The sequence below is a fragment of the Lissotriton vulgaris genome, chromosome 8 (genome assembly GCF_964263255.1).
Source record: "Lissotriton vulgaris chromosome 8, aLisVul1.2, whole genome shotgun sequence".
Lineage (NCBI taxonomy): Eukaryota > Metazoa > Chordata > Amphibia > Caudata > Salamandridae > Lissotriton > Lissotriton vulgaris.
Window position 1 is genome coordinate 1492498367 of NC_141696.1, and position 24909 is coordinate 1492523275.

Genomic DNA, 24909 nt, shown 5'->3' on the forward strand with positions numbered 1-24909 from the left:
GCTGCGTAAAGGCCCAGAAGAGAAGTCTTCAGTGATCACCTGTGTCTGTGACTTTGCCACTGCGCTGATAGGCGCCGAGGTACCTCGAGGGAGCTGTCCATCACAGTGGGGGAAAGGGCGGGATAGGTTGCATAGCCTAGACAGTGACTTTGCCACTGCGATGATAGGCGCCGAGGTACCTCGAGTGAGCTGTCCATCACAGTGGGGGAAAGGGCGGGATAGGTTGCATAGCCTAGTCTGTGTGGGGAGGGGCCAAACTGGCGAGGCTTCTGTGCGTGTTCACTTGCCTCTTGTTTATGAAGGGTCAGAGACCGATCAGCTCAGTAAATGATAAGAAAGCAGTCGGTGGTACCTCTTTGGGTAAATGTATTGTGCTCTTCCAGCACTGCAGCTGCGTGAAGGCCCAGAAGAGTTGTCTCGAGTGACCACGTGTGTCTGTAACTTTGCCACCGCGCCGTTTGGCGCCAAGGTCCCTCGAGTGAGCTGTCCATCACAGTGGGGTAAAGGGCTGGATAGGTTGCATAGCCTAGTGTGTGTGGGGAGGGGCCAAACTGGCGAGGCTTCTGTGCGTGTTCACTTGCCTCTTGTTTATGAAGGGTCAGAGACTGATCAGCTCAGTAAATGATAAGAAAGCAGTCGGTGGTACCTCTTTGGGTAAATGTATTGTGCTTTTCCAGCACTGCAGCTGCGTGAAGGCCCAGAAGAGTTGTCTCGAGTGACCACGTGTGTCTGTAACTTTGCCACCGCGCCGTTTGGCGCCAAGGTCCCTCGAGTGAGCTGTCCATCACAGTGGGGGAAAGGGCGGGAAGAGGTTGCATAGCCTAGTGTGTGGGGCGGGGCCAAACGGGCGGGGCTTCTGTACGAGTTCACATGCCTCTTGTTTATAAAGGGTCAGAGACCATCAGAGCATCAGATGAGGAGAAATCAGCCTCCTGGTCACTGGAAGTACAGGAGGATTGCGCTCGAGAAACTCGTGGATGCCTAGACCTCCATCACGGATTACAGCTAATTTTAGACTGTAGCCTCGACCTTGCTCACTAGGTTCTTGGGCTGATTATAATGCGTTACTGAAGTTTAGCTTCAACCGGGGCACGTGCTGTTTCTTTTGTATATGTAAGTGCTTCCTGTTGAGGTTTAATTTTTGAAACAGGAGCATCGTGCCAAAATGAATCCTGCCTGCATATTTATCCACGAAGATGCCACCATGTTGTGCCATACCTCTACTCAACTGGAGTACTTTCTACTGGGTAGTCAGTAAGTGCTACCTCGTTGGGTAAATGTATGGTGCTTTTCCTACACTACAGCTGCGTAAAGGCCCAGAAGAGAAGTCTTCAGTGATCACCTGTGTCTGTGACTTTGCCACTGCGCTGATAGGCGCCGAGGTACCTCGAGTGAGCTGTCCATCACAGTGGGGGAAAGGGCGGGAATAGGTTGCATAGCCTAGTCTGTGTGGGGAGGGGTTAAACTGGCGAGGCTTCTGTGCGAGTTCACATGCCTCTTGTTTATGAAGGGTCAGAGACCGATCAGCTCAGTAAATGATAAGAAAGCAGTCGGTGGTACCTCTTTGGGTGAATGTATTGTGCTTTTCCAGCACTGCAGCTGCGTAAAGGCCCAGAAGAGAAGTCTTCAGTGATCACCTGTGTCTGTGACTTTGCCACTGCGCTGATAGGCGCCGAGGTACCTCGAGTGAGCTGTCCATCACAGTGGGGGAAAGGGTGGGATAGGTTGCATAGCCTAGTCAGTCACTTTGCCACTGCGCTGATAGGCGCCGAGGTACCTCGAGTGAGCTGTCCATCACAGTGGGGGAAAGGGCGGGATAGGTTGCATAGCCTAGTCTGTGTGGGGAGGGGTTAAACTGGCGAGGCTTCTGTGCAAGTTCACATGCCTCTTGTTTATGAAGGGTCAGAGACCGATCAGCTCAGTAAATGATAAGAAAGCAGTCGGTGGTACCTCTTTGGGTGAATGTATTGTGCTTTTCCAGCACTGCAGCTGCGTGAAGGCCCAGAAGAGTTGTATTCAGGGATCACCTGTGTCTGTAACGTTGCCACTGCGCCGATAGGCGCCGAGGTACCTCGAGTGAGCTGTCCATCACAGTGGGGTAAAGGGCTGGATAGGTTGCATAGCCTAGTGTGTGTGGGGAGGGGCCAAACTGGCGAGGCTTCTGTGCGTGTTCACTTGCCTCTTGTTTATGAAGGGTCAGAGACTGATCAGCTCAGTAAATGATAAGAAAGCAGTCGGTGGTACCTCTTTGGGTAAATGTATTGTGCTTTTCCAGCACTGCAGCTCCGTGAAGGCCCAGAAGAGTTGTCTCGAGTGACCACGTGTGTCTGTAACTTTGCCACCGCGCCGTTTGGCGCCAAGGTCCCTCGAGTGAGCTGTCCATCACAGTGGGGGAAAGGGCGGGAAGAGGTTGCATAGCCTAGTGTGTGGGGCGGGGCCAAACGGGCGGGGCTTCTGTACGAGTTCACATGCCTCTTGTTTATAAAGGGTCAGAGACCATCAGAGCATCAGATGAGGAGAAATCAGCCTCCTGGTCACTGGAAGTACAGGAGGATTGCGCTCGAGAAACTCGTGGATGCCTAGACCTCCATCACGGATTAAAGCTAATTTTAGACGGTAGCCTCGACCTTGCTCACTAGGTTCTTGGGCTGATTATAATGCGTTACTGAAGTTTAGCTTCAACCAGGGCACGTGCTGTTTCTTTTGTATATGTAAGTGCTTCCTGTTGAGGTTTAATTTTTGAAACAGGAGCATCGTGCCAAAATGAATCCTGCCTGCATATTTATCCACGAAGATGCCACCATGTTGTGCCATACCTCTACTCAACTGGAGTACTTTCTACTGGGTAGTCAGTAAGTGCTACCTCGTTGGGTAAATGTATGGTGCTTTTCCTACACTACAGCTGCGTAAAGGCCCAGAAGAGAAGTCTTCAGTGATCACCTGTGTCTGTGACTTTGCCACTGCGCTGATAGGCGCCGAGGTACCTCGAGTGAGCTGTCCATCACAGTGGGGGAAAGGGCGGGATAGGTTGCACAGCCTAGTCAGTGACTTTGCCACTGCGCTGATAGGCGCCGAGGTACCTCGAGTGAGCTGTCCATCACAGTGGGGGAAAGGGCGGGATAGGTTGCATAGCCTAGTCTGTGTGGGGAGGGGTTAAACTGGCGAGGCTTCTGTGGGAGTTCACATGCCTCTTGTTTATGAAGGGTCAGAGACCGATCAGCTCAGTAAATGATAAGAAAGCAGTCGGTGGTACCTCTTTGGGTGAATGTATTGTGCTTTTCCAGCACTGCAGCTGCGTAAAGGCCCAGAAGAGAAGTCTTCAGTGATCACCTGTGTCTGTGACTTTGCCACTGCGCTGATAGGCGCCGAGGTACCTCGAGTGAGCTGTCCATCACAGTGGGGGAAAGGGCGGGATAGGTTGCATAGCCTAGACAGTGACTTTGCCACTGCGCTGATAGGCGCCGAGGTACCTCGAGTGAGCTGTCCATCACAGTGGGGTAAAGGGCTGGATAGGTTGCATAGCCTAGTGTGTGTGGGGAGGGGCCAAACTGGCGAGGCTTCTGTGCGTGTTCACTTGCCTCTTGTTTATGAAGGGTCAGAGACTGATCAGCTCAGTAAATGATAAGAAAGCAGTCGGTGGTACCTCTTTGGGTAAATGTATTGTGCTTTTCCAGCACTGCAGCTGCGTGAAGGCCCAGAAGAGAAGTCTTCAGTGATCACCCGTGTCTGTGACTTTCCCACTGCGCTGATAGGCGCCGAGGTACCTCGAGTGAGCAGTCCATCACAGTGGTGGAAAGGGCGGATAGGTTGCATAGCCTAGTGTGTGTGGGGAGGGGCCAAACTGGCGAGGCTTCTGTGCGTGTTCACTTGCCTCTTGTTTATGAAGGGTCAGAGACCGATTAGCGCAGCAAATGAGGAGAAAGCAGTCGGTGGTACCTCTTTGGGTGAATGTATTGTGCTTTTCCAGCACTGCAGCTGCGTAAAGGCCCAGAAGAGTTGTCTCGAGTGACCACGTGTGTCTGTAACTTTGCCACCGCGCCGTTTGGCGCCAAGGTCCCTCGAGTGAGCTGTCCATCACAGTGGGGGAAAGGGCGGGAAGAGGTTGCATAGCCTAGTGTGTGGGGCGGGGCCAAACGGGCGGGGCTTCTGTACGAGTTCACATGCCTCTTGTTTATAAAGGGTCAGAGACCATCAGAGCATCAGATGAGGAGAAATCAGCCTCCTGGTCACTGGAAGTACAGGAGGATTGCGCTTGAGAAACTCGTGGATGCCTAGACCTCCATCACGGATTACAGCTAATTTTAGACTGTAGCCTCGACCTTGCTCACTAGGTTCTTGGGCTGATTATAATGTGTTACTGAAGTTTAGCTTCAACCGGGGCACGTGCTGTTTCTTTTGTATATGTAAGTGCTTCCTGTTGAGGTTTAATTTTTGAAACAGGAGCATCGTGCCAAAATGAATCCTGCCTGCATATTTATCCACGAAGATGCCACCATGTTGTGCCATACCTCTACTCAACTGGAGTACTTTCTACTGGGTAGTCAGTAAGTGCTACCTCGTTGGGTAAATGTATGGTGCTTTTCCTACACTACAGCTGCGTAAAGGCTTTGCCACTGCGCTGATAGGCGCCGAGGTACCTCGAGTGAGCTGTCCATCACAGTGGGGTAAAGGGCTGGATAGGTTGCATAGCCTAGTGTGTGTGGGGAGGGGCCAAACTGGCGAGGCTTCTGTGCGAGTTCACATGCCTCTTGTTTATGAAGGGTCAGAGACCGATCAGCTCAGTAAATGATAAGAAAGCAGTCGGTGGTACCTCTTTGGGTGAATGTATTGTGCTTTTCCAGCACTGCAGCTGCGTAAAGGCCCAGAAGAGAAGTCTTCAGTGATCACCTGTGTCTGTGACTTTGCCACTGCGCTGATAGGCGCCGAGGTACCTCGAGTGAGCTGTCCATCACAGTGGGGGAAAGGGCGGGATAGGTTGCACAGCCTAGTCAGTGACTTTGCCACTGCGCTGATAGGCGCCGAGGTACCTCGAGTGAGCTGTCCATCACAGTGGGGGAAAGGGCGGGATAGGTTGCATAGCCTAGTCTGTGTGGGGAGGGGTTAAACTGGCGAGGCTTCTGTGGGAGTTCACATGCCTCTTGTTTATGAAGGGTCAGAGACCGATCAGCTCAGTAAATGATAAGAAAGCAGTCGGTGGTACCTCTTTGGGTAAATGTATTGTGCTTTTCCAGCACTGCAGCTGCGTGAAGGCCCAGAAGAGAAGTCTTCAGTGATCACCCGTGTCTGTGACTTTCCCACTGCGCTGATAGGCGCCGAGGTACCTCGAGTGAGCAGTCCATCACAGTGGTGGAAAGGGCGGATAGGTTGCATAGCCTAGTGTGTGTGGGGAGGGGCCAAACTGGCGAGGCTTCTGTGCGTGTTCACTTGCCTCTTGTTTATGAAGGGTCAGAGACCGATTAGCGCAGCAAATGAGGAGAAAGCAGTCGGTGGTACCTCTTTGGGTGAATGTATTGTGCTTTTCCAGCACTGCAGCTGCGTAAAGGCCCAGAAGAGTTGTCTCGAGTGACCACGTGTGTCTGTAACTTTGCCACCGCGCCGTTTGGCGCCAAGGTCCCTCGAGTGAGCTGTCCATCACAGTGGGGGAAAGGGCGGGAAGAGGTTGCATAGCCTAGTGTGTGGGGCGGGGCCAAACGGGCGGGGCTTCTGTACGAGTTCACATGCCTCTTGTTTATAAAGGGTCAGAGACCATCAGAGCATCAGATGAGGAGAAATCAGCCTCCTGGTCACTGGAAGTACAGGAGGATTGCGCTCGAGAAACTCGTGGATGCCTAGACCTCCATCACGGATTACAGCTAATTTTAGACTGTAGCCTCGACCTTGCTCACTAGGTTCTTGGGCTGATTATAATGCGTTACTGAAGTTTAGCTTCAACCGGGGCACGTGCTGTTTCTTTTGTATATGTAAGTGCTTCCTGTTGAGGTTTAATTTTTGAAACAGGAGCATCGTGCCAAAATGAATCCTGCCTGCATATTTATCCACGAAGATGCCACCATGTTGTGCCATACCTCTACTCAACTGGAGTACTTTCTACTGGGTAGTCAGTAAGTGCTACCTCGTTGGGTAAATGTATGTTGCTTTTCCTACACTACAGCTGCGTAAAGGCCCAGAAGAGAAGTCTTCAGTGATCACCTGTGTCTGTGACTTTGCCACTGCGCTGATAGGCGCCGAGGTACCTCGAGTGAGCTGTCCATCACAGTGGGGGAAAGGGCGGGAATAGGTTGCATAGCCTAGTCTGTGTGGGGAGGGGTTAAACTGGCGAGGCTTCTGTGCGAGTTCACATGCCTCTTGTTTATGAAGGGTCAGAGACCGATCAGCTCAGTAAATGATAAGAAAGCAGTCGGTGGTACCTCTTTGGGTGAATGTATTGTGCTTTTCCAGCACTGCAGCTGCGTAAAGGCCCAGAAGAGAAGTCTTCAGTGATCACCTGTGTCTGTGACTTTGCCACTGCGCTGATAGGCGCCGAGGTACCTCGAGTGAGCTGTCCATCACAGTGGGGGAAAGGGTGGGATAGGTTGCATAGCCTAGTCAGTCACTTTGCCACTGCGCTGATAGGCGCCGAGGTACCTCGAGTGAGCTGTCCATCACAGTGGGGGAAAGGGCGGGATAGGTTGCATAGCCTAGTCTGTGTGGGGAGGGGTTAAACTGGCGAGGCTTCTGTGCAAGTTCACATGCCTCTTGTTTATGAAGGGTCAGAGACCGATCAGCTCAGTAAATGATAAGAAAGCAGTCGGTGGTACCTCTTTGGGTGAATGTATTGTGCTTTTCCAGCACTGCAGCTGCGTGAAGGCCCAGAAGAGTTGTATTCAGGGATCACCTGTGTCTGTAACGTTGCCACTGCGCCGATAGGCGCCGAGGTACCTCGAGTGAGCTGTCCATCACAGTGGGGTAAAGGGCTGGATAGGTTGCATAGCCTAGTGTGTGTGGGGAGGGGCCAAACTGGCGAGGCTTCTGTGCGTGTTCACTTGCCTCTTGTTTATGAAGGGTCAGAGACTGATCAGCTCAGTAAATGATAAGAAAGCAGTCGGTGGTACCTCTTTGGGTAAATGTATTGTGCTTTTCCAGCACTGCAGCTCCGTGAAGGCCCAGAAGAGTTGTCTCGAGTGACCACGTGTGTCTGTAACTTTGCCACCGCGCCGTTTGGCGCCAAGGTCCCTCGAGTGAGCTGTCCATCACAGTGGGGGAAAGGGCGGGAAGAGGTTGCATAGCCTAGTGTGTGGGGCGGGGCCAAACGGGCGGGGCTTCTGTACGAGTTCACATGCCTCTTGTTTATAAAGGGTCAGAGACCATCAGAGCATCAGATGAGGAGAAATCAGCCTCCTGGTCACTGGAAGTACAGGAGGATTGCGCTCGAGAAACTCGTGGATGCCTAGACCTCCATCACGGATTAAAGCTAATTTTAGACGGTAGCCTCGACCTTGCTCACTAGGTTCTTGGGCTGATTATAATGCGTTACTGAAGTTTAGCTTCAACCGGGGCACGTGCTGTTTCTTTTGTATATGTAAGTGCTTCCTGTTGAGGTTTAATTTTTGAAACAGGAGCATCGTGCCAAAATGAATCCTGCCTGCATATTTATCCACGAAGATGCCACCATGTTGTGCCATACCTCTACTCAACTGGAGTACTTTCTACTGGGTAGTCAGTAAGTGCTACCTCGTTGGGTAAATGTATGGTGCTTTTCCTACACTACAGCTGCGTAAAGGCCCAGAAGAGAAGTCTTCAGTGATCACCTGTGTCTGTGACTTTGCCACTGCGCTGATAGGCGCCGAGGTACCTCGAGTGAGCTGTCCATCACAGTGGGGGAAAGGGCGGGAATAGGTTGCATAGCCTAGTCTGTGTGGGGAGGGGTTAAACTGGCGAGGCTTCTGTGCGAGTTCACATGCCTCTTGTTTATGAAGGGTCAGAGACCGATTAGCGCAGCAAATGAGGAGAAAGCAGTCGGTGGTACCTCTTTGGGTGAATGTATTGTGCTTTTCCAGCACTGCAGCTGCGTAAAGGCCCAGAAGAGTTGTCTCGAGTGACCACGTGTGTCTGTAACTTTGCCACCGCGCCGTTTGGCGCCAAGGTCCCTCGAGTGAGCTGTCCATCACAGTGGGGGAAAGGGCGGGAAGAGGTTGCATAGCCTAGTGTGTGGGGCGGGGCCAAACGGGCGGGGCTTCTGTACGAGTTAACATGCCTCTTGTTTATAAAGGGTCAGAGACCATCAGAGCATCAGAGCATCAGATGAGGAGAAATCAGCCTCCTGGTCACTGGAAGTACAGGAGGATTGCGCTCGAGAAACTCGTGGATGCCTAGACCTCCATCACGGATTACAGCTAATTGTAGACTGTAGCCTCGACCTTGCTCACTAGGTTCTTGGGCTGATTATAATGCGTTACTGAAGTTTAGCTTCATCCGGGGCACGTGCTGTTTCTTTTGTATATGTAAGTGCTTCCTGTTGAGGTTTAATTTTTGAAACAGGAGCATCGTGCCAAAATGAATCCTGCCTGCATATTTATCCACGAAGATGCCACCATGTTGTGCCATACCTCTACTCAACTGGAGTACTTTCTACTGGGTAGTCAGTAAGTGCTACCTCGTTGGGTAAATGTATGGTGCTTTTCCTACACTACAGCTGCGTAAAGGCCCAGAAGAGAAGTCTTCAGTGATCACCTGTGTCTGTGACTTTGCCACTGCGCTGATAGGCGCCGAGGTACCTCGAGTGAGCTGTCCATCACAGTGGGGGAAAGGGCGGGATAGGTTGCATAGCCTAGTCTGTGTGGGGAGGGGTTAAACTGGCGAGGCTTCTGTGCGAGTTCACATGCCTCTTGTTTATGAAGGGTCAGAGACCGATCAGCTCAGTAAATGATAAGAAAGCAGTCGGTGGTACCTCTTTGGGTGAATGTATTGTGCTTTTCCAGCACTGCAGCTGCGTAAAGGCCCAGAAGAGAAGTCTTCAGTGATCACCTGTGTCTGTGACTTTGCCACTGCGCTGATAGGCGCCGAGGTACCTCGAGGGAGCTGTCCATCACAGTGGGGGAAAGGGCGGGATAGGTTGCATAGCCTAGACAGTGACTTTGCCACTGCGATGATAGGCGCCGAGGTACCTCGAGTGAGCTGTCCATCACAGTGGGGGAAAGGGCGGGATAGGTTGCATAGCCTAGTCTGTGTGGGGAGGGGCCAAACTGGCGAGGCTTCTGTGCGTGTTCACTTGCCTCTTGTTTATGAAGGGTCAGAGACCGATCAGCTCAGTAAATGATAAGAAAGCAGTCGGTGGTACCTCTTTGGGTAAATGTATTGTGCTCTTCCAGCACTGCAGCTGCGTGAAGGCCCAGAAGAGTTGTCTCGAGTGACCACGTGTGTCTGTAACTTTGCCACCGCGCCGTTTGGCGCCAAGGTCCCTCGAGTGAGCTGTCCATCACAGTGGGGTAAAGGGCTGGATAGGTTGCATAGCCTAGTGTGTGTGGGGAGGGGCCAAACTGGCGAGGCTTCTGTGCGTGTTCACTTGCCTCTTGTTTATGAAGGGTCAGAGACTGATCAGCTCAGTAAATGATAAGAAAGCAGTCGGTGGTACCTCTTTGGGTAAATGTATTGTGCTTTTCCAGCACTGCAGCTGCGTGAAGGCCCAGAAGAGTTGTCTCGAGTGACCACGTGTGTCTGTAACTTTGCCACCGCGCCGTTTGGCGCCAAGGTCCCTCGAGTGAGCTGTCCATCACAGTGGGGGAAAGGGCGGGAAGAGGTTGCATAGCCTAGTGTGTGGGGCGGGGCCAAACGGGCGGGGCTTCTGTACGAGTTCACATGCCTCTTGTTTATAAAGGGTCAGAGACCATCAGAGCATCAGATGAGGAGAAATCAGCCTCCTGGTCACTGGAAGTACAGGAGGATTGCGCTCGAGAAACTCGTGGATGCCTAGACCTCCATCACGGATTACAGCTAATTTTAGACTGTAGCCTCGACCTTGCTCACTAGGTTCTTGGGCTGATTATAATGCGTTACTGAAGTTTAGCTTCAACCGGGGCACGTGCTGTTTCTTTTGTATATGTAAGTGCTTCCTGTTGAGGTTTAATTTTTGAAACAGGAGCATCGTGCCAAAATGAATCCTGCCTGCATATTTATCCACGAAGATGCCACCATGTTGTGCCATACCTCTACTCAACTGGAGTACTTTCTACTGGGTAGTCAGTAAGTGCTACCTCGTTGGGTAAATGTATGGTGCTTTTCCTACACTACAGCTGCGTAAAGGCCCAGAAGAGAAGTCTTCAGTGATCACCTGTGTCTGTGACTTTGCCACTGCGCTGATAGGCGCCGAGGTACCTCGAGTGAGCTGTCCATCACAGTGGGGGAAAGGGCGGGAATAGGTTGCATAGCCTAGTCTGTGTGGGGAGGGGTTAAACTGGCGAGGCTTCTGTGCGAGTTCACATGCCTCTTGTTTATGAAGGGTCAGAGACCGATCAGCTCAGTAAATGATAAGAAAGCAGTCGGTGGTACCTCTTTGGGTGAATGTATTGTGCTTTTCCAGCACTGCAGCTGCGTAAAGGCCCAGAAGAGAAGTCTTCAGTGATCACCTGTGTCTGTGACTTTGCCACTGCGCTGATAGGCGCCGAGGTACCTCGAGTGAGCTGTCCATCACAGTGGGGGAAAGGGTGGGATAGGTTGCATAGCCTAGTCAGTCACTTTGCCACTGCGCTGATAGGCGCCGAGGTACCTCGAGTGAGCTGTCCATCACAGTGGGGGAAAGGGCGGGATAGGTTGCATAGCCTAGTCTGTGTGGGGAGGGGTTAAACTGGCGAGGCTTCTGTGCAAGTTCACATGCCTCTTGTTTATGAAGGGTCAGAGACCGATCAGCTCAGTAAATGATAAGAAAGCAGTCGGTGGTACCTCTTTGGGTGAATGTATTGTGCTTTTCCAGCACTGCAGCTGCGTGAAGGCCCAGAAGAGTTGTATTCAGGGATCACCTGTGTCTGTAACGTTGCCACTGCGCCGATAGGCGCCGAGGTACCTCGAGTGAGCTGTCCATCACAGTGGGGTAAAGGGCTGGATAGGTTGCATAGCCTAGTGTGTGTGGGGAGGGGCCAAACTGGCGAGGCTTCTGTGCGTGTTCACTTGCCTCTTGTTTATGAAGGGTCAGAGACTGATCAGCTCAGTAAATGATAAGAAAGCAGTCGGTGGTACCTCTTTGGGTAAATGTATTGTGCTTTTCCAGCACTGCAGCTCCGTGAAGGCCCAGAAGAGTTGTCTCGAGTGACCACGTGTGTCTGTAACTTTGCCACCGCGCCGTTTGGCGCCAAGGTCCCTCGAGTGAGCTGTCCATCACAGTGGGGGAAAGGGCGGGAAGAGGTTGCATAGCCTAGTGTGTGGGGCGGGGCCAAACGGGCGGGGCTTCTGTACGAGTTCACATGCCTCTTGTTTATAAAGGGTCAGAGACCATCAGAGCATCAGATGAGGAGAAATCAGCCTCCTGGTCACTGGAAGTACAGGAGGATTGCGCTCGAGAAACTCGTGGATGCCTAGACCTCCATCACGGATTAAAGCTAATTTTAGACGGTAGCCTCGACCTTGCTCACTAGGTTCTTGGGCTGATTATAATGCGTTACTGAAGTTTAGCTTCAACCAGGGCACGTGCTGTTTCTTTTGTATATGTAAGTGCTTCCTGTTGAGGTTTAATTTTTGAAACAGGAGCATCGTGCCAAAATGAATCCTGCCTGCATATTTATCCACGAAGATGCCACCATGTTGTGCCATACCTCTACTCAACTGGAGTACTTTCTACTGGGTAGTCAGTAAGTGCTACCTCGTTGGGTAAATGTATGGTGCTTTTCCTACACTACAGCTGCGTAAAGGCCCAGAAGAGAAGTCTTCAGTGATCACCTGTGTCTGTGACTTTGCCACTGCGCTGATAGGCGCCGAGGTACCTCGAGTGAGCTGTCCATCACAGTGGGGGAAAGGGCGGGATAGGTTGCACAGCCTAGTCAGTGACTTTGCCACTGCGCTGATAGGCGCCGAGGTACCTCGAGTGAGCTGTCCATCACAGTGGGGGAAAGGGCGGGATAGGTTGCATAGCCTAGTCTGTGTGGGGAGGGGCCAAACTGGCGAGGCTTCTGTGCGTGTTCACTTGCCTCTTGTTTATGAAGGGTCAGAGACTGATCAGCTCAGTAAATGATAAGAAAGCAGTCGGTGGTACCTCTTTGGGTAAATGTATTGTGCTTTTCCAGCACTGCAGCTGCGTGAAGGCCCAGAAGAGTTGTCTCGAGTGACCACGTGTGTCTGTAACTTTGCCACCGCGCCGTTTGGCGCCAAGGTCCCTCGAGTGAGCTGTCCATCACAGTGGGGGAAAGGGCGGGAAGAGGTTGCATAGCCTAGTGTGTGGGGCGGGGCCAAACGGGCGGGGCTTCTGTACGAGTTCACATGCCTCTTGTTTATAAAGGGTCAGAGACCATCAGAGCATCAGATGAGGAGAAATCAGCCTCCTGGTCACTGGAAGTACAGGAGGATTGCGCTCGAGAAACTCGTGGATGCCTAGACCTCCATCACGGATTACAGCTAATTTTAGACTGTAGCCTCGACCTTGCTCACTAGGTTCTTGGGCTGATTATAATGCGTTACTGAAGTTTAGCTTCAACCGGGGCACGTGCTGTTTCTTTTGTATATGTAAGTGCTTCCTGTTGAGGTTTAATTTTTGAAACAGGAGCATCGTGCCAAAATGAATCCTGCCTGCATATTTATCCACGAAGATGCCACCATGTTGTGCCATACCTCTACTCAACTGGAGTACTTTCTACTGGGTAGTCAGTAAGTGCTACCTCGTTGGGTAAATGTATGGTGCTTTTCCTACACTACAGCTGCGTAAAGGCCCAGAAGAGAAGTCTTCAGTGATCACCTGTGTCTGTGACTTTGCCACTGCGCTGATAGGCGCCGAGGTACCTCGAGTGAGCTGTCCATCACAGTGGGGGAAAGGGCGGGAATAGGTTGCATAGCCTAGTCTGTGTGGGGAGGGGTTAAACTGGCGAGGCTTCTGTGCGAGTTCACATGCCTCTTGTTTATGAAGGGTCAGAGACCGATCAGCTCAGTAAATGATAAGAAAGCAGTCGGTGGTACCTCTTTGGGTGAATGTATTGTGCTTTTCCAGCACTGCAGCTGCGTAAAGGCCCAGAAGAGAAGTCTTCAGTGATCACCTGTGTCTGTGACTTTGCCACTGCGCTGATAGGCGCCGAGGTACCTCGAGTGAGCTGTCCATCACAGTGGGGGAAAGGGTGGGATAGGTTGCATAGCCTAGTCAGTCACTTTGCCACTGCGCTGATAGGCGCCGAGGTACCTCGAGTGAGCTGTCCATCACAGTGGGGGAAAGGGCGGGATAGGTTGCATAGCCTAGTCTGTGTGGGGAGGGGTTAAACTGGCGAGGCTTCTGTGCAAGTTCACATGCCTCTTGTTTATGAAGGGTCAGAGACCGATCAGCTCAGTAAATGATAAGAAAGCAGTCGGTGGTACCTCTTTGGGTGAATGTATTGTGCTTTTCCAGCACTGCAGCTGCGTGAAGGCCCAGAAGAGTTGTATTCAGGGATCACCTGTGTCTGTAACGTTGCCACTGCGCCGATAGGCGCCGAGGTACCTCGAGTGAGCTGTCCATCACAGTGGGGTAAAGGGCTGGATAGGTTGCATAGCCTAGTGTGTGTGGGGAGGGGCCAAACTGGCGAGGCTTCTGTGCGTGTTCACTTGCCTCTTGTTTATGAAGGGTCAGAGACTGATCAGCTCAGTAAATGATAAGAAAGCAGTCGGTGGTACCTCTTTGGGTAAATGTATTGTGCTTTTCCAGCACTGCAGCTCCGTGAAGGCCCAGAAGAGTTGTCTCGAGTGACCACGTGTGTCTGTAACTTTGCCACCGCGCCGTTTGGCGCCAAGGTCCCTCGAGTGAGCTGTCCATCACAGTGGGGGAAAGGGCGGGAAGAGGTTGCATAGCCTAGTGTGTGGGGCGGGGCCAAACGGGCGGGGCTTCTGTACGAGTTCACATGCCTCTTGTTTATAAAGGGTCAGAGACCATCAGAGCATCAGATGAGGAGAAATCAGCCTCCTGGTCACTGGAAGTACAGGAGGATTGCGCTCGAGAAACTCGTGGATGCCTAGACCTCCATCACGGATTAAAGCTAATTTTAGACGGTAGCCTCGACCTTGCTCACTAGGTTCTTGGGCTGATTATAATGCGTTACTGAAGTTTAGCTTCAACCAGGGCACGTGCTGTTTCTTTTGTATATGTAAGTGCTTCCTGTTGAGGTTTAATTTTTGAAACAGGAGCATCGTGCCAAAATGAATCCTGCCTGCATATTTATCCACGAAGATGCCACCATGTTGTGCCATACCTCTACTCAACTGGAGTACTTTCTACTGGGTAGTCAGTAAGTGCTACCTCGTTGGGTAAATGTATGGTGCTTTTCCTACACTACAGCTGCGTAAAGGCCCAGAAGAGAAGTCTTCAGTGATCACCTGTGTCTGTGACTTTGCCACTGCGCTGATAGGCGCCGAGGTACCTCGAGTGAGCTGTCCATCACAGTGGGGGAAAGGGCGGGATAGGTTGCACAGCCTAGTCAGTGACTTTGCCACTGCGCTGATAGGCGCCGAGGTACCTCGAGTGAGCTGTCCATCACAGTGGGGGAAAGGGCGGGATAGGTTGCATAGCCTAGTCTGTGTGGGGAGGGGTTAAACTGGCGAGGCTTCTGTGGGAGTTCACATGCCTCTTGTTTATGAAGGGTCAGAGACCGATCAGCTCAGTAAATGATAAGAAAGCAGTCGGTGGTACCTCTTTGGGTGAATGTATTGTGCTTTTCCAGCACTGCAGCTGCGTAAAGGCCCAGAAGAGAAGTCTTCAGTGATCACCTGTGTCTGTGACTTTGCCACTGCGCTGATAGGCGCCGAGGTACCTCGAGTGAGCTGTCCATCACAGTGGGGTAAAGGGCTGGATAGGTTGCATAGCCTAGTGTGTGTGGGGAGGGGCCAAACTGGCGAGGCTTCTGTGCGTGTTCACTTGCCTCTTGTTTATGAAGGGTCAGAGACTGATCAGCTCAGTAAATGATAAGAAAGCAGTCGGTGGTACCTCTTTGGGTAAATGTATTGTGCTTTTCCAGCACTGCAGCTGCGTGAAGGCCCAGAAGAGAAGTCTTCAGTGATCACCCGTGTCTGTGACTTTCCCACTGCGCTGATAGGCGCCGAGGTACCTCGAGTGAGCAGTCCATCACAGTGGTGGAAAGGGCGGATAGGTTGCATAGCCTAGTGTGTGTGGGGAGGGGCCAAACTGGCGAGGCTTCTGTGCGTGTTCACTTGCCTCTTGTTTATGAAGGGTCAGAGACCGATTAGCGCAGCAAATGAGGAGAAAGCAGTCGGTGGTACCTCTTTGGGTGAATGTATTGTGCTTTTCCAGCACTGCAGCTGCGTAAAGGCCCAGAAGAGTTGTCTCGAGTGACCACGTGTGTCTGTAACTTTGCCACCGCGCCGTTTGGCGCCAAGGTCCCTCGAGTGAGCTGTCCATCACAGTGGGGGAAAGGGCGGGAAGAGGTTGCATAGCCTAGTGTGTGGGGCGGGGCCAAACGGGCGGGGCTTCTGTACGAGTTCACATGCCTCTTGTTTATAAAGGGTCAGAGACCATCAGAGCATCAGATGAGGAGAAATCAGCCTCCTGGTCACTGGAAGTACAGGAGGATTGCGCTTGAGAAACTCGTGGATGCCTAGACCTCCATCACGGATTACAGCTAATTTTAGACTGTAGCCTCGACCTTGCTCACTAGGTTCTTGGGCTGATTATAATGTGTTACTGAAGTTTAGCTTCAACCGGGGCACGTGCTGTTTCTTTTGTATATGTAAGTGCTTCCTGTTGAGGTTTAATTTTTGAAACAGGAGCATCGTGCCAAAATGAATCCTGCCTGCATATTTATCCACGAAGATGCCACCATGTTGTGCCATACCTCTACTCAACTGGAGTACTTTCTACTGGGTAGTCAGTAAGTGCTACCTCGTTGGGTAAATGTATGGTGCTTTTCCTACACTACAGCTGCGTAAAGGCTTTGCCACTGCGCTGATAGGCGCCGAGGTACCTCGAGTGAGCTGTCCATCACAGTGGGGTAAAGGGCTGGATAGGTTGCATAGCCTAGTGTGTGTGGGGAGGGGCCAAACTGGCGAGGCTTCTGTGCGAGTTCACATGCCTCTTGTTTATGAAGGGTCAGAGACCGATCAGCTCAGTAAATGATAAGAAAGCAGTCGGTGGTACCTCTTTGGGTGAATGTATTGTGCTTTTCCAGCACTGCAGCTGCGTAAAGGCCCAGAAGAGAAGTCTTCAGTGATCACCTGTGTCTGTGACTTTGCCACTGCGCTGATAGGCGCCGAGGTACCTCGAGTGAGCTGTCCATCACAGTGGGGGAAAGGGCGGGATAGGTTGCACAGCCTAGTCAGTGACTTTGCCACTGCGCTGATAGGCGCCGAGGTACCTCGAGTGAGCTGTCCATCACAGTGGGGGAAAGGGCGGGATAGGTTGCATAGCCTAGTCTGTGTGGGGAGGGGTTAAACTGGCGAGGCTTCTGTGGGAGTTCACATGCCTCTTGTTTATGAAGGGTCAGAGACCGATCAGCTCAGTAAATGATAAGAAAGCAGTCGGTGGTACCTCTTTGGGTAAATGTATTGTGCTTTTCCAGCACTGCAGCTGCGTGAAGGCCCAGAAGAGAAGTCTTCAGTGATCACCCGTGTCTGTGACTTTCCCACTGCGCTGATAGGCGCCGAGGTACCTCGAGTGAGCAGTCCATCACAGTGGTGGAAAGGGCGGATAGGTTGCATAGCCTAGTGTGTGTGGGGAGGGGCCAAACTGGCGAGGCTTCTGTGCGTGTTCACTTGCCTCTTGTTTATGAAGGGTCAGAGACCGATTAGCGCAGCAAATGAGGAGAAAGCAGTCGGTGGTACCTCTTTGGGTGAATGTATTGTGCTTTTCCAGCACTGCAGCTGCGTAAAGGCCCAGAAGAGTTGTCTCGAGTGACCACGTGTGTCTGTAACTTTGCCACCGCGCCGTTTGGCGCCAAGGTCCCTCGAGTGAGCTGTCCATCACAGTGGGGGAAAGGGCGGGAAGAGGTTGCATAGCCTAGTGTGTGGGGCGGGGCCAAACGGGCGGGGCTTCTGTACGAGTTCACATGCCTCTTGTTTATAAAGGGTCAGAGACCATCAGAGCATCAGATGAGGAGAAATCAGCCTCCTGGTCACTGGAAGTACAGGAGGATTGCGCTCGAGAAACTCGTGGATGCCTAGACCTCCATCACGGATTACAGCTAATTTTAGACTGTAGCCTCGACCTTGCTCACTAGGTTCTTGGGCTGATTATAATGCGTTACTGAAGTTTAGCTTCAACCGGGGCACGTGCTGTTTCTTTTGTATATGTAAGTGCTTCCTGTTGAGGTTTAATTTTTGAAACAGGAGCATCGTGCCAAAATGAATCCTGCCTGCATATTTATCCACGAAGATGCCACCATGTTGTGCCATACCTCTACTCAACTGGAGTACTTTCTACTGGGTAGTCAGTAAGTGCTACCTCGTTGGGTAAATGTATGGTGCTTTTCCTACACTACAGCTGCGTAAAGGCCCAGAAGAGAAGTCTTCAGTGATCACCTGTGTCTGTGACTTTGCCACTGCGCTGATAGGCGCCGAGGTACCTCGAGTGAGCTGTCCATCACAGTGGGGGAAAGGGCGGGAATAGGTTGCATAGCCTAGTCTGTGTGGGGAGGGGTTAAACTGGCGAGGCTTCTGTGCGAGTTCACATGCCTCTTGTTTATGAAGGGTCAGAGACCGATTAGCGCAGCAAATGAGGAGAAAGCAGTCGGTGGTACCTCTTTGGGTGAATGTATTGTGCTTTTCCAGCACTGCAGCTGCGTAAAGGCCCAGAAGAGTTGTCTCGAGTGACCACGTGTGTCTGTAACTTTGCCACCGCGCCGTTTGGCGCCAAGGTCCCTCGAGTGAGCTGTCCATCACAGTGGGGGAAAGGGCGGGAAGAGGTTGCATAGCCTAGTGTGTGGGGCGGGGCCAAACGGGCGGGGCTTCTGTACGAGTTCACATGCCTCTTGTTTATAAAGGGTCAGAGACCATCAGAGCATCAGATGAGGAGAAATCAGCCTCCTGGTCACTGGAAGTACAGGAGGATTGCGCTCGAGAAACTCGTGGATGCCTAGACCTCCATCACGGATTAAAGCTAATTTTAGACGGTAGCCTCGACCTTGCTCACTAGGTTCTTGGGCTGATTATAATGCGTTACTGAAGTTTAGCTTCAACCGGGGCACGTGCTGTTTCTTTTGTATATGTAAGTGCTTCCTGTTGAGGTTTAATTTTTGAAACAGGAGCATCGTGCCAAAATGAATCCTGCCTGCATATTTATCCACGAAGATGCCACCATGTTGTGCCATACCTCTACTCAACTGGAGTACTTTCTACTGGGTAGTCAGTAAGTGCTACCTCGTTGGGTAAATGTATGGTGCTTTTCCTACACTACAGCTGCGTAAAGGCCCAGAAGAGAAGTCTTCAGTGATCACCTGTGTCTGTGACTTTGCCACTGCGCTGATAGGCGCCGAGGTACCTCGAGTGAGCTGTCCATCACAGTGGGGGAAAGGGCGGGATAGGTTGCACAGCCTAGTCAGTGACTTTGCCACTGCGCTGATAGGCGCTGAGGTACCTCGAGTGAGCTGTCCATCACAGTGGGGGAAAGGGCGGGATAGGTTGCATAGCCTAGTCTGTGTGGGGAGGGGTTAAACTGGCGAGGCTTCTGTGGGAGTTCACATGCCTCTTGTTTATGAAGGGTCAGAGACCGATCAGCTCAGTAAATGATAAGAAAGCAGTCGGTGGTACCTCTTTGGGTAAATGTATTGTGCTTTTCCAGCACTGCAGCTGCGTGAAGGCCCAGAAGAGAAGTCTTCAGTGATCACCTGTGTCTGTGACTTTGCCACTGCGCTGATAGGCGCCGAGGTACCTCGAGTGAGCTGTCCATCACAGTGGGGTAAAGGGCGGGAATAGGTTGCATAGCCTAGTCTGTGTGGGGAGGGGTTAAACTGGCGAGGCTTCTGTGCGAGTTCACATGCCTCTTGTTTATGAAGGGTCAGAGACCGATCAGCTCAGTAAATGATAAGAAAGCAGTCGGTGGTACCTCTTTGGGTGAATGTATTGTGCTTTTCCAGCACTGCAGCTGCGTAAAGGCCCAGAAGAGAAGTCTTCAGTGATCACCTGTGTCTGTGACTTTGCCACTGCGCTGATAGGCGCCGAGGTACCTCGAGTGAGCTGTCCATCACAGTGGGGGAAAGGGCGGGATAGGTTGCATAGCCTAGACAGTGACTTTGCCACTGCGCTGATAGGCGCCGAGGTACCTCGAGTGAGCTGTCCATCACAGTGGGGTAAAGGGCTGGATAGGTTGCATAGCCTAGTGTGTGTGGGGAGGGGCCAAACTGGCGAGGCTTCTGTGCGTGTCCACTTGCCTCTTGTTTATGAAGGGTCAGAGACTGATCAGCTCAGTAAATGATAAGAAAGCAGTCGGTGGTACCTCTTTGGGTAAATGTATTGTGCTTTTCCAGCACTGCAGCTGCGTGAAGGCCCAGAAGAGAAGTCTTCAGTGATCACCCGTGTCTGTGACTTTCCCACTGCGCTGATAGGCGCCGAGGTACCTCGAGTGAGCAGTCCATCACAGTGGTGGAAAGGGCGGATAGGTTGCATAGCCTAGTGTGTGTGGGGAGGGGCCAAACTGGCGAGGCTTCTGTGCGTGTTCACTTGCCTCTTGTTTATGAAGGGTCAGAGACCGATTAGCGCAGCAAATGAGGAGAAAGCAGTCGGTGGTACCTCTTTGGGTGAATGTATTGTGCTTTTCCAGCACTGCAGCTGCGTAAAGGCCCAGAAGAGTTGTCTCGAGTGACCACGTGTGTCTGTAACTTTGCCACCGCGCCGTTTGGCGCCAAGGTCCCTCGAGTGAGCTGTCCATCACAGTGGGGGAAAGGGCGGGAAGAGGTTGCATAGCCTAGTGTGTGGGGCGGGGCCAAACGGGCGGGGCTTCTGTACGAGTTCACATGCCTCTTGTTTATAAAGGGTCAGAGACCATCAGAGCATCAGATGAGGAGAAATCAGCCTCCTGGTCACTGGAAGTACAGGAGGATTGCGCTTGAGAAACTCGTGGATGCCTAGACCTCCATCACGGATTACAGCTAATTTTAGACTGTAGCCTCGACCTTGCTCACTAGGTTCTTGGGCTGATTATAATGTGTTACTGAAGTTTAGCTTCAACCGGGGCACGTGCTGTTTCTTTTGTATATGTAAGTGCTTCCTGTTGAGGTTTAATTTTTGAAACAGGAGCATCGTGCCAAAATGAATCCTGCCTGCATATTTATCCACGAAGATGCCACCATGTTGTGCCATACCTATACTCAACTGGAGTACTTTCTACTGGGTAGTCAGTAAGTGCTACCTCGTTGGGTAAATGTATGGTGCTTTTCCTACACTACAGCTGCGTAAAGGCTTTGCCACTGCGCTGATAGGCGCCGAGGTACCTCGAGTGAGCTGTCCATCACAGTGGGGTAAAGGGCTGGATAGGTTGCATAGCCTAGTGTGTGTGGGGAGGGGCCAAACTGGCGAGGCTTCTGTGCGAGTTCACATGCCTCTTGTTTATGAAGGGTCAGAGACCGATCAGCTCAGTAAATGATAAGAAAGCAGTCGGTGGTACCTCTTTGGGTGAATGTATTGTGCTTTTCCAGCACTGCAGCTGCGTAAAGGCCCAGAAGAGAAGTCTTCAGTGATCACCTGTGTCTGTGACTTTGCCACTGCGCTGATAGGCGCCGAGGTACCTCGAGTGAGCTGTCCATCACAGTGGGGGAAAGGGCGGGATAGGTTGCACAGCCTAGTCAGTGACTTTGCCACTGCGCTGATAGGCGCCGAGGTACCTCGAGTGAGCTGTCCATCACAGTGGGGGAAAGGGCGGGATAGGTTGCATAGCCTAGTCTGTGTGGGGAGGGGTTAAACTGGCGAGGCTTCTGTGGGAGTTCACATGCCTCTTGTTTATGAAGGGTCAGAGACCGATCAGCTCAGTAAATGATAAGAAAGCAGTCGGTGGTACCTCTTTGGGTAAATGTATTGTGCTTTTCCAGCACTGCAGCTGCGTGAAGGCCCAGAAGAGAAGTCTTCAGTGATCACCCGTGTCTGTGACTTTCCCACTGCGCTGATAGGCGCCGAGGTACCTCGAGTGAGCAGTCCATCACAGTGGTGGAAAGGGCGGATAGGTTGCATAGCCTAGTGTGTGTGGGGAGGGGCCAAACTGGCGAGGCTTCTGTGCGTGTTCACTTGCCTCTTGTTTATGAAGGGTCAGAGACCGATTAGCGCAGCAAATGAGGAGAAAGCAGTCGGTGGTACCTCTTTGGGTGAATGTATTGTGCTTTTCCAGCACTGCAGCTGCGTAAAGGCCCAGAAGAGTTGTCTCGAGTGACCACGTGTGTCTGTAACTTTGCCACCGCGCCGTTTGGCGCCAAGGTCCCTCGAGTGAGCTGTCCATCACAGTGGGGGAAAGGGCGGGAAGAGGTTGCATAGCCTAGTGTGTGGGGCGGGGCCAAACGGGCGGGGCTTCTGTACGAGTTCACATGCCTCTTGTTTATAAAGGGTCAGAGACCATCAGAGCATCAGATGAGGAGAAATCAGCCTCCTGGTCACTGGAAGTACAGGAGGATTGCGCTCGAGAAACTCGTGGATGCCTAGACCTCCATCACGGATTACAGCTAATTTTAGACTGTAGCCTCGACCTTGCTCACTAGGTTCTTGGGCTGATTATAATGCGTTACTGAAGTTTAGCTTCAACCGGGGCACGTGCTGTTTCTTTTGTATATGTAAGTGCTTCCTGTTGAGGTTTAATTTTTGAAACAGGAGCATCGTGCCAAAATGAATCCTGCCTGCATATTTATCCACGAAGATGCCACCATGTTGTGCCATACCTCTACTCAACTGGAGTACTTTCTACTGGGTAGTCAGTAAGTGCTACCTCGTTGGGTAAATGTATGGTGCTTTTCCTACACTACAGCTGCGTAAAGGCCCAGAAGAGAAGTCTTCAGTGATCACATGTGTCTGTGACTTTGCCACTGCGCTGATAGGCGCCGAGGTACCTCGAGTGAGCTGTCCATCACAGTGGGGGAAAGGGCGGGAATAGGTTGCATAGCCTAGTCTGTGTGGGGAGGGGTTAAACTGGCGAGGCTTCTGTGCGAGTTCACATGCCTCTTGTTTATGAAGGGTCAGAGACCGATTAGCGCAGCAAATGAGGAGAAAGCAGTCGGTGGTACCTCTTTGGGTGAATGTATTGTGCTTTTCCAGCACTGCAGCTGCGTAAAGGCCCAGAAGAGTTGTCTCGAGTGACCACGTGTGTCTGTAACTTTGCCACCGCGCCGTTTGGCGCCAAGGTCCCTCGAGTGAGCTGTCCATCACAGTGGGGGAAAGGGCGGGAAGAGGTTGCATAGCCTAGTGTGTGGGGCGGGGCCAAACGGGCGGGGCTTCTGTACAAGTTCACATGCCTCTTGTTTATAAAGGGTCAGAGACCATCAGAGCATCAGATGAGGAGAAATCAGCCTCCTGGTCACTGGAAGTACAGGAGGATTGCGCTCGAGAAACTCGTGGATGCCTAGACCTCCATCACGGATTAAAGCTAATTTTAGACGGTAGCCTCGACCTTGCTCACTAGGTTCTTGGGCTGATTATAATGCGTTACTGAAGTTTAGCTTCATCCGGGGCACGTGCTGTTTCTTTTGTATATGTAAGTGCTTCCTGTTGAGGTTTAATTTTTGAAACAGGAGCATCGTGCCAAAATGAATCCTGCCTGCATATTTATCCACGAAGATGCCACCATGTTGTGCCATACCTCTACTCAACTGGAGTACTTTCTACTGGGTAGTCAGTAAGTGCTACCTCGTTGGGTAAATGTATGGTGCTTTTCCTACACTACAGCTGCGTAAAGGCCCAGAAGAGAAGTCTTCAGTGATCACCTGTGTCTGTGACTTTGCCACTGCGCTGATAGGTGCCGAGGTACCTCGAGTGAGCTGTCCATCACAGTGGGGGAAAGGGCGGGATAGGTTGCATAGCCTAGTCTGTGTGGGGAGGGGTTAAACTGGCGAGGCTTCTGTGCGAGTTCACATGCCTCTTGTTTATGAAGGGTCAGAGACCGATCAGCTCAGTAAATGATAAGAAAGCAGTCGGTGGTACCTCTTTGGGTGAATGTATTGTGCTTTTCCAGCACTGCAGCTGCGTAAAGGCCCAGAAGAGAAGTCTTCAGTGATCACCTGTGTCTGTGACTTTGCCACTGCGCTGATAGGCGCCGAGGTACCTCGAGGGAGCTGTCCATCACAGTGGGGGAAAGGGCGGGATAGGTTGCATAGCCTAGACAGTGACTTTGCCACTGCGATGATAGGCGCCGAGGTACCTCGAGTGAGCTGTCCATCACAGTGGGGGAAAGGGCGGGATAGGTTGCATAGCCTAGTCTGTGTGGGGAGGGGCCAAACTGGCGAGGCTTCTGTGCGTGTTCACTTGCCTCTTGTTTATGAAGGGTCAGAGACCGATCAGCTCAGTAAATGATAAGAAAGCAGTCGGTGGTACCTCTTTGGGTAAATGTATTGTGCTCTTCCAGCACTGCAGCTGCGTGAAGGCCCAGAAGAGTTGTCTCGAGTGACCACGTGTGTCTGTAACTTTGCCACCGCGCCGTTTGGCGCCAAGGTCCCTCGAGTGAGCTGTCCATCACAGTGGGGTAAAGGGCTGGATAGGTTGCATAGCCTAGTGTGTGTGGGGAGGGGCCAAACTGGCGAGGCTTCTGTGCGTGTTCACTTGCCTCTTGTTTATGAAGGGTCAGAGACTGATCAGCTCAGTAAATGATAAGAAAGCAGTCGGTGGTACCTCTTTGGGTAAATGTATTGTGCTTTTCCAGCACTGCAGCTGCGTGAAGGCCCAGAAGAGTTGTCTCGAGTGACCACGTGTGTCTGTAACTTTGCCACCGCGCCGTTTGGCGCCAAGGTCCCTCGAGTGAGCTGTCCATCACAGTGGGGGAAAGGGCGGGAAGAGGTTGCATAGCCTAGTGTGTGGGGCGGGGCCAAACGGGCGGGGCTTCTGTACGAGTTCACATGCCTCTTGTTTATAAAGGGTCAGAGACCATCAGAGCATCAGATGAGGAGAAATCAGCCTCCTGGTCACTGGAAGTACAGGAGGATTGCGCTCGAGAAACTCGTGGATGCCTAGACCTCCATCACGGATTACAGCTAATTTTAGACTGTAGCCTCGACCTTGCTCACTAGGTTCTTGGGCTGATTATAATGCGTTACTGAAGTTTAGCTTCAACCGGGGCACGTGCTGTTTCTTTTGTATATGTAAGTGCTTCCTGTTGAGGTTTAATTTTTGAAACAGGAGCATCGTGCCAAAATGAATCCTGCCTGCATATTTATCCACGAAGATGCCACCATGTTGTGCCATACCTCTACTCAACTGGAGTACTTTCTACTGGGTAGTCAGTAAGTGCTACCTCGTTGGGTAAATGTATGGTGCTTTTCCTACACTACAGCTGCGTAAAGGCCCAGAAGAGAAGTCTTCAGTGATCACCTGTGTCTGTGACTTTGCCACTGCGCTGATAGGCGCCGAGGTACCTCGAGTGAGCTGTCCATCACAGTGGGGGAAAGGGCGGGAATAGGTTGCATAGCCTAGTCTGTGTGGGGAGGGGTTAAACTGGCGAGGCTTCTGTGCGAGTTCACATGCCTCTTGTTTATGAAGGGTCAGAGACCGATCAGCTCAGTAAATGATAAGAAAGCAGTCGGTGGTACCTCTTTGGGTGAATGTATTGTGCTTTTCCAGCACTGCAGCTGCGTAAAGGCCCAGAAG